This window comes from Priapulus caudatus, unplaced genomic scaffold, assembly GCF_000485595.1.
Source record: "Priapulus caudatus unplaced genomic scaffold, Priapulus_caudatus-5.0.1 Scaffold607, whole genome shotgun sequence".
Taxonomy (NCBI): Eukaryota; Metazoa; Priapulida; class Priapulimorpha; order Priapulimorphida; family Priapulidae; genus Priapulus; species Priapulus caudatus.
Genome location: NW_014577668.1, coordinates 16765 through 24477, shown reverse-complemented (window position 1 = coordinate 24477; position 7713 = coordinate 16765). Strand labels below are relative to the sequence as shown.

At 50.7% G+C, this 7713-nt stretch overlaps 1 protein-coding gene across 1 annotated transcript in view; it reads right to left on the bottom strand.

The window, feature by feature from the left end:
- LOC106812086 (protein patched homolog 1-like) overlaps window positions 1-7713 on the bottom strand; it is a 14912-nt gene that overhangs the window by 1728 nt on the left and 5471 nt on the right. The gene's annotated exons all lie outside the window — the stretch shown is intronic.

Genomic DNA, 7713 nt, shown 5'->3' with positions numbered 1-7713 from the left:
TATTAATATTGTTATTATTTTGGGTTTACATTACCGCACTCTTCATGGGTTACATTATTTGCACCCGAATCTAGAAATAACCCGTGAAAGACCTCCGATGCGTTTCTATCAACGCTATTCTCGTAACATTAACATTAGTCGTAAGTGTGATCGTAGCATTAATATTAGCATTAACTTTACGATGTTTCTGACAACGGCCCCCTCATCAACAAAGCACGCGTGTTACCATGGAAACACCGCCGCGACGATCAACCCAACGAAAACCTAATCCACAATGCACGCGCGTTACCATGGAAACACCGCGGCCGATGCGCGGCGAAGCAGCGGAAGCATAATGAACAATGAGTCACGTCAACGTCTACGTCAACGTCACGGTACGTATGTGTGACAGCTTCACCATCATACGGTGTCTGTCTGTCACAGCGGCAGCGGTGAGCGCTCGATCAGCAATAGGTACCGCATGTGGGGGTGGGGGTGGGGGGTGAGTTATACCGGACTGGGGCGGTAACCACACGCCTGACACGTTACTGGGTCTACCCTAGATACAATAATGTAACCCAAACACAGGATAGGGTGTTAATATCCTATATCCACTATCCTGTGTTTGGGTTACATTATTGTATCTAGGTCTACCCTAACTCTAGATTCTAGAATTATAGCCCTTCGCTCTGCTACAGGCTTGTGGCAGCGCGAAAGGCTATAGTTCCTGAGCTAGCTCTACCCGTGCAGCCCAGCACCACCAAGCACTACCCGTGCAGCCCGGCACTACCTCGCTCTGCCACAGGGCGGCCCCACACGGGTAGAGTTAGGCGATCGTTCTGTACGGACCGTACTGAGGGCGGGATTCCTACCAGCTAACTGCATGCGAGTATGACGGACGGACTACCCGCGACGAGGCAAACACGGCGGGTGCGTGCGGGCCGGCGGACAAAGCCCTGCCTGTGTTCGCGCGCGTGAGGTGTGCGTGCTCGCAGTGAGCCGATGTGGCGGACACATGGCCGACGAATGTTAACGCGGCCCAGCCTCAGCAACAACGAGACAATGCACGCTGTGAACATCGCCACACCGCCAGCTAAGCTATAGGCAGATGCGTGGGAGTCTGCGTGCGCGCACGCATGTGCGTGTGTGAGAGAGAGAGAGAGCAAGCGAGCGTGTTTGCGGACGCGCGAGCATGTGCGTGCGTGCAACTCGTATACGTACGTCTGCGTGCGTGCGTGCGTACGTGCGTGCAGGCGTGCGTGCAACTCGTATACGTACGTCTGCGTGCGTGCGTGCGTGCGTGCGTGCAGGCGTGCGTGCGTACAACTCGTATTATCAACGGTTGAAATTATCGTCAGATTTAGACACAAGTATTCGGCTCACCTGAGTAATACGCCCTGTGCACCAATTACAACAAGTATACACCCTGTATACCCCTACATATCGCACCATACGCGATGTTACACCATATGTATACCGTAATGTATCAACCGGTGAAATATCGTCAGATTTAGACACCAAGTATCGCTTACACCAAGTAGACGCCCTGCTGCACCAATTACAACAAGTATTAGCACCCTGTATTACCCCTAACCATATCGACCATACGCATGTACACCAAGTATACCAATGTAGTGAGAGCGTTAGAATATGGCGGTGGCAGGATTTAACCGCGAGAGGGTAGTGCGGTGCACCAAGTACTACGCCCTGTTGCCACCAATTAGAACAGATTTGAGCACGGCGTGGTATACCCCTATATATCGACCATACGCCATGGTACACCAAGTATACAGATGTATCAACGTGAATATTCGTCAGATTTAGTACACAAGTATGCTACACCAAGTATACGCGCTGTAGCCACCAATTACAACAGCTATACACCCTGATATACCCCCTACATATCGACATACGCCATGCTACACCAAGTATACCCGCAATGTATCAAACGCGTGGAAATATCGTCAGATTTAGACACCAAGCTATCGTACACCAGAGTATACGCCCTGTGCACAATTACAACAAGTATACACCCTGGTATAACCCCTACATAGTCGAGCCATACGCCATGTACACCAAGTATACCCTAATGTATCCGGCTGAAATATCGTCGATTCAGATTCTAGACACCAAAAAGTATCGCTACACAAGTTACGCCTGCTGCACCAACTTACAAACAAGTTATATACACCCTGTATATCCCCTACATATCGACCATAAGCCACCTGTACACCAAGTATACCCAATGTATCAACGGCCCCACCCTTGTCGACCGCCGATGGAAAGAATGGGGAGTGGACGGGGATAAAGACGAGAGGACAAGGTTGGTACGGGCCGACCGTGAAATATCGTGAGATTATAGGACGACCAAGTATCGTACAACCACGTATACGCCCTGTGCACCAAATCTACAACAAGTATACCACCCTGTATTACCCCCTACATATCGCGCATTACGCCATGTACACCAGAAGGTATACCAATGTATCGAACACGCGTGATATAGTTTGTCAGATTTAGACACAGAAGAATATCTGGTACACCAAGTATTTACGCCCTGGATGCCACAATGTGAGCAACAAGGTAGTACACCCTGAGTATACGCCCTTTATATATCGACCAGTACGCCATGTGAACAGCAAGTGATGACGCACAATGTAGTCAACGAAGCTGAAATGATCGTTCGAATTTAGACCAAGTACTGCTTACACAAGTAGTACGCCCTGTGCACCAACTATACAACAAAGTATACACCCTGTATACCGTCTACATATCTCGATCCAGTACGCCACGTGTACACCATAGATATACCCAATGTTATCACGCGTGAAGAAATTATCGTCGAGATTTAGGACACCAAGTATCGCTACACAAAAGAGTATACGCCGCTGGCCACCGAAAATGTACAAGATAGCTATACACCCTGGTATACCCGCTGACTATATATCGACCATACGCCGATGTACAGCATTATGCATGAATATACACCAAATGTATGCAACGGTGATATCGGTCAGATTTAGACACCAAGGTGATCGTACACCAAGTAATACGCCCTGCTTGCACCAATTACCGAACGCAAGTATTACACCCCCCCCTGATACCCCGCTACATGATCGAGCCAATACCCATTGTACACCAGTATACCAATGGTAATCAACGCGCGGTGAAATATCGTCAGATTTAGACTACCAAGTGATATCGCTACACCAAGGTATACGCCCATGTGCTTACCAATTTACAACAAGTAATTACACCCCGTGTATACCCCCTACATTATCGACCAGTTACGCCAGTACACCAGTGATACCCATATGTATCAACGAGTGAAAATAATCGTCGATTTAGACACAAGTGATCGTGAGTCACCAAGTATACGCCCTGTGCACAAATCGTACGAACAAGTATACACCCTACAATACCCGCTACATGATCAGACACATACGCCATTGTACCACCAAGTGTATACCCAATGTATCAACGGTGAAATACGTCAGATTTGACAACAAGATATCGTACACCGAAGTAATTACGCCTGTGCCCACGCAATTACAACAAGCTTATACACCCCTGTTACCCTACATATCACCATACGCCATGTTACACCAAGTATACCCAATGTATCAAGCGGGAAAATATCGTCAGATTTTAGCACACCAAGTATCGTACACAAGTATACGCTGTGCTCACCAATTACAAACAAGTATACACCCTGGTAATACCCCCTACATATCGACCATACTGCCATGTACACCAAGTATACCCAATGTATCAACGGTTGGTGAAATATGCTGTCAAGATTTAGACACCAAGTATCGCTACACCAAGTATACGGACCCTGCTGCACTCAATTACAAACAAGTATTACACCCTGTATACCCGACATATCGACATACGCCATGCCTACACCAAGTATACCCAATTGTATAACGGTGAAATATCGTCAGATTTAGACACCAAGGTATCGATACACCAAGTTATACGCCGTGGTGCACCGAACCAATTTACACCAACGTATTTACACCCTGTATACCCGCCTACAGAATAATCGACCATACGCTCATCGTACACCAAGTATTACCCAATGTATCGAACGCGTGAAGTAAATATCGTTCAGATTTTAGACACCAAGTTATCGTTACACCAAGGTATTACGCCTCCTAGTGCGCACCAAAGTACAACAAGTATACACCCTGTATAACCCCTTACATATCGACCATAGCCGATGAACACCAAGTATTACCAATGGGTATCAACGGTGAAATATCTGTCAGGATTTGACACAAGTTATCGCCCTATCACCACAGTAATACGCCCTGTGCACCAATTACAAAAGTATACACCCTGTATACCCCCTACATATCGACGCATACGCCATGAATACACCAAGTATACCCATGTAAATCCAACGGTGAAATATCAGTCAAGATTTTAGGAACAGCAAAAGTGAATATCGTACACCAAGTATCACGCCGCGGCCCCTGTTGCACCAATTTACAACAAGTATTACACCCTGTATACCCGCACATATCGCACCATACCGCCAGTGTACACGGTAAGTGATGCCCAAGTAGTATCAACGGCTGAAATTATCGGTCAGATTTTAGACACAAGTATCGTAACAAACCAAGCTATTACGCCCCTGTGCACCATATTACAACAAGTATACACCTCTGTATACCCCCTACATATCGACCTATACGCCATATGTACACCAAGTATTACAAAATGTATAAATGGTGAAATATAGCGAGTGAGAGTGGGAGACGGGCGGAGAGCATGACACGCTACCTCCACGAGCTTAGTAGCAAGCCGTTCATACACCAGCATTATCACGCGACGGCCGCACTTCACGCCCCGCACTCACTGCACGCCGCACGCACACACGTTAGCCTTACGCGCGCGTAGCAGTTCGAGGTTGCGGCACGGACGCCCGACACAGACACACTGCCGCATCCGCGCAGACGTAGCATAACGGGCTTGGTACGCACTCAGCCCGATCACGCACCACGCACCGCACCGTTAAGCGAGACGTCGTATACGAGCGTTGCGCACGGCAGCACACGCTTACGCGCAGACGTAAGATCGAGGTNAGGAGCACTGCGAGGGGAGGGGTTAGTCCGTGTACAAGCGAGGAGCACTGCGAGGGGAGGGGTTAGTCCGTGTACAAGCGAGGAGCTGTGCGGGGGGAGGGGCTAGTCCGTGTACAAGCGAGGAGCTGTGCGGGGGGAGGGGCTAGTCCGTGTACAAGCGAGGAGCACTGCGGGGGGAGGGATTAGCTCGTGTATAAGCGCGGACCAGCGTGTGGGGGGATGGGCTAGTCCGTGTACAAGCTAGGAGCTGTGCGGGGGAGGGGCTAGTTTTTGGGTGGGAGGGGGATCCCTTTACTACGACACCGCTGCGGCACGTATACACATATTCCACGGAGAAACAATGAGGAAGCCAGAGCTTCCAGTCTCTACACAGACGCACTGTGTGGCTGGGTCTCTACGTCTGATCAATATTAAAGGGCCTAGCGTGTATGACTGCTCTGTGCAGAAAGCTGGTCTATACTATCTCCACTCGAGCTACTACTGAAGATTATCGTAATGCGTGTGCTCGCGTAACACGAATACACGCACGCACGCACGCACGCACGCATTCGACACGCGCGTGAAATGAATAAACGCGCGCACGCACGTAACACGCACACGCGTAACACGCACGCGCGACACACGCACGCACACGCGTACACGCACGCGCGTAACACGCACGCACGAACGTAACACGCACGCGCGTAACACGTAACACGTAACACGCACGCACGTAACACGCACGCACGTAACACGCACGCGCGTAACACGCACGCACGTAACACGCACGTACGTAACACGCACGCACGTAACACGCACGCACGTAACCCGCACGCACGCACGTAACACGCACGCACGCACGTAACACGCACGCACGTAACACGCACGCACGTAACACGCACGCACGTAACACGCACGCGCGTAACACGCACACGCGTAACACGCACGCACACGCGTAACACGCACGCACATGCGTAAACCGCACGCAAACACGCACGCACGCACACACGCATATGCGGCATTGACGTTGCGCTACGTTGTTGGCAAGCTGCCAGCGGCCGAGCAGCGATAATAGCGCTCGTTACTGGTGGTTACGATGCCATGCGGACACACAGACGACCCGCCTGTGTAGTGTGTGCTGTGTGTGTGTGTGTGTAGTGTTGTGGATGTGTGCTTGTTGTGTGTTGTGTGTTGTTGTTGTGTGTGGTATGTGTGCATGTGGTGTGTGTGTGTGTGTGTGTGTGTGTGTGTGATGTTGTGTGTGTGTGTGTGTGTGTGTGTGAGTGAGTGATCGTGTGTGTGTGTGTGTGTGTCTTGGTGCGTTTGCCCCATGTGTGTGCGTGTGCGCGTGCGCGTGCGCATGTGTGTGTGTGTGTGTGTGTGTGTGTGTGTGTGTGTGTGTGTGTGTGCGTGTCTGTGTGCGTGTCTGTGTCTGTGTGCGTGCGTGCGTGCATGCGTGTGTGTGTGTGTGCGTGTGTTTGTGCGTGTGTATGTGTGCGTGTGTTTGTGCGCGCACAAACAACTTCCTGTGTGGCCTGCCGAATTTTTATATAATCGCTCGCCATTCGCAAGCTCTCGCTATTCTGACAGGCAGCAGTACCCCCCTCCCNCTCTCTCTCTCTCTCTCTCTCTCTCTCTCTCTCTCTCTCTCTCTCTCTCTCTCGCGCTCTCTCCCTCTCTCTCTCTCTCTCGCTCTCTCGCTCGCTCGATCTCGCCATCTCTGCTTCTCTCTTACCTCTCTCTCGCGCGCTCCCTGTTTCTCTCTTTCTTTCGTTTGTTCTCTCTTTTTTTCACTCTCTCTCCCTCCTCTCACGCCCACTTCCTCTCTTATTCCCCCTCTTTCTCTCTCTCCCCCACTCTCTGCTCTCGCGCAGTCTCGCTGACTGTCCTTTTCTCTCGTTCCTCTAACGCGAGCTACCTACCACCCCCTTGCTCTCGCACATAGGCACGCACGCATGCACGCACGCACGCACGCACGCACGCAGCGCGCGCTCTCTATCCCCTTTTTACTCGTACGCACGCAGCGCGCGCTCTCTATCCCCTTTTTTCTCGTACGCGCGCACGCACGCACGCACGCAGCGCGCTATCTAATTCCCCTTTTCTCGTACGCGTACACGCACGCACGCACGCACGCACGCACGTATGCACGCACGCAGCCGTATGTTGATGCTCTGGCAGCAGGCACGGCCGGCGATGCGCGCGCGCGTGGCGGACAAACGTAAACATCATGATCATGCGCCACAACCAAGCAGCCACGCAGCCAACTGTTGAAAGCCAACAACGCGCTGTGAGAGCAAGCAACCTGCAGCAACGTTGTAGGTATAAGCAACACACGCGGCTGCCATGCTCAACACACGTGTAGCAGCTCTAGCTGCGGCGGCGGTGGTGTCGGCGAGGGAAGAAACGTTACTGAGCGCGCGTGAAAGAGAGACTGTCGTCTGTATTGCCATGAAGACCAACCATAGACCAGATATATACTAGTACGTTCACGCGACAGTGTTTTCAGCGCGGCTTTGCCTTTGCCCGCAGAAAAGGCAAAAAGCCAGGAATAAGGCTGGCGCTTAAGGAAACTATGGCAACACGGGGCAAACCGCGTAATAATTAATTAATCTAAAATTATTTTAGTGATTTTTAAATCACTAAAATAATTTTAGATTAATTA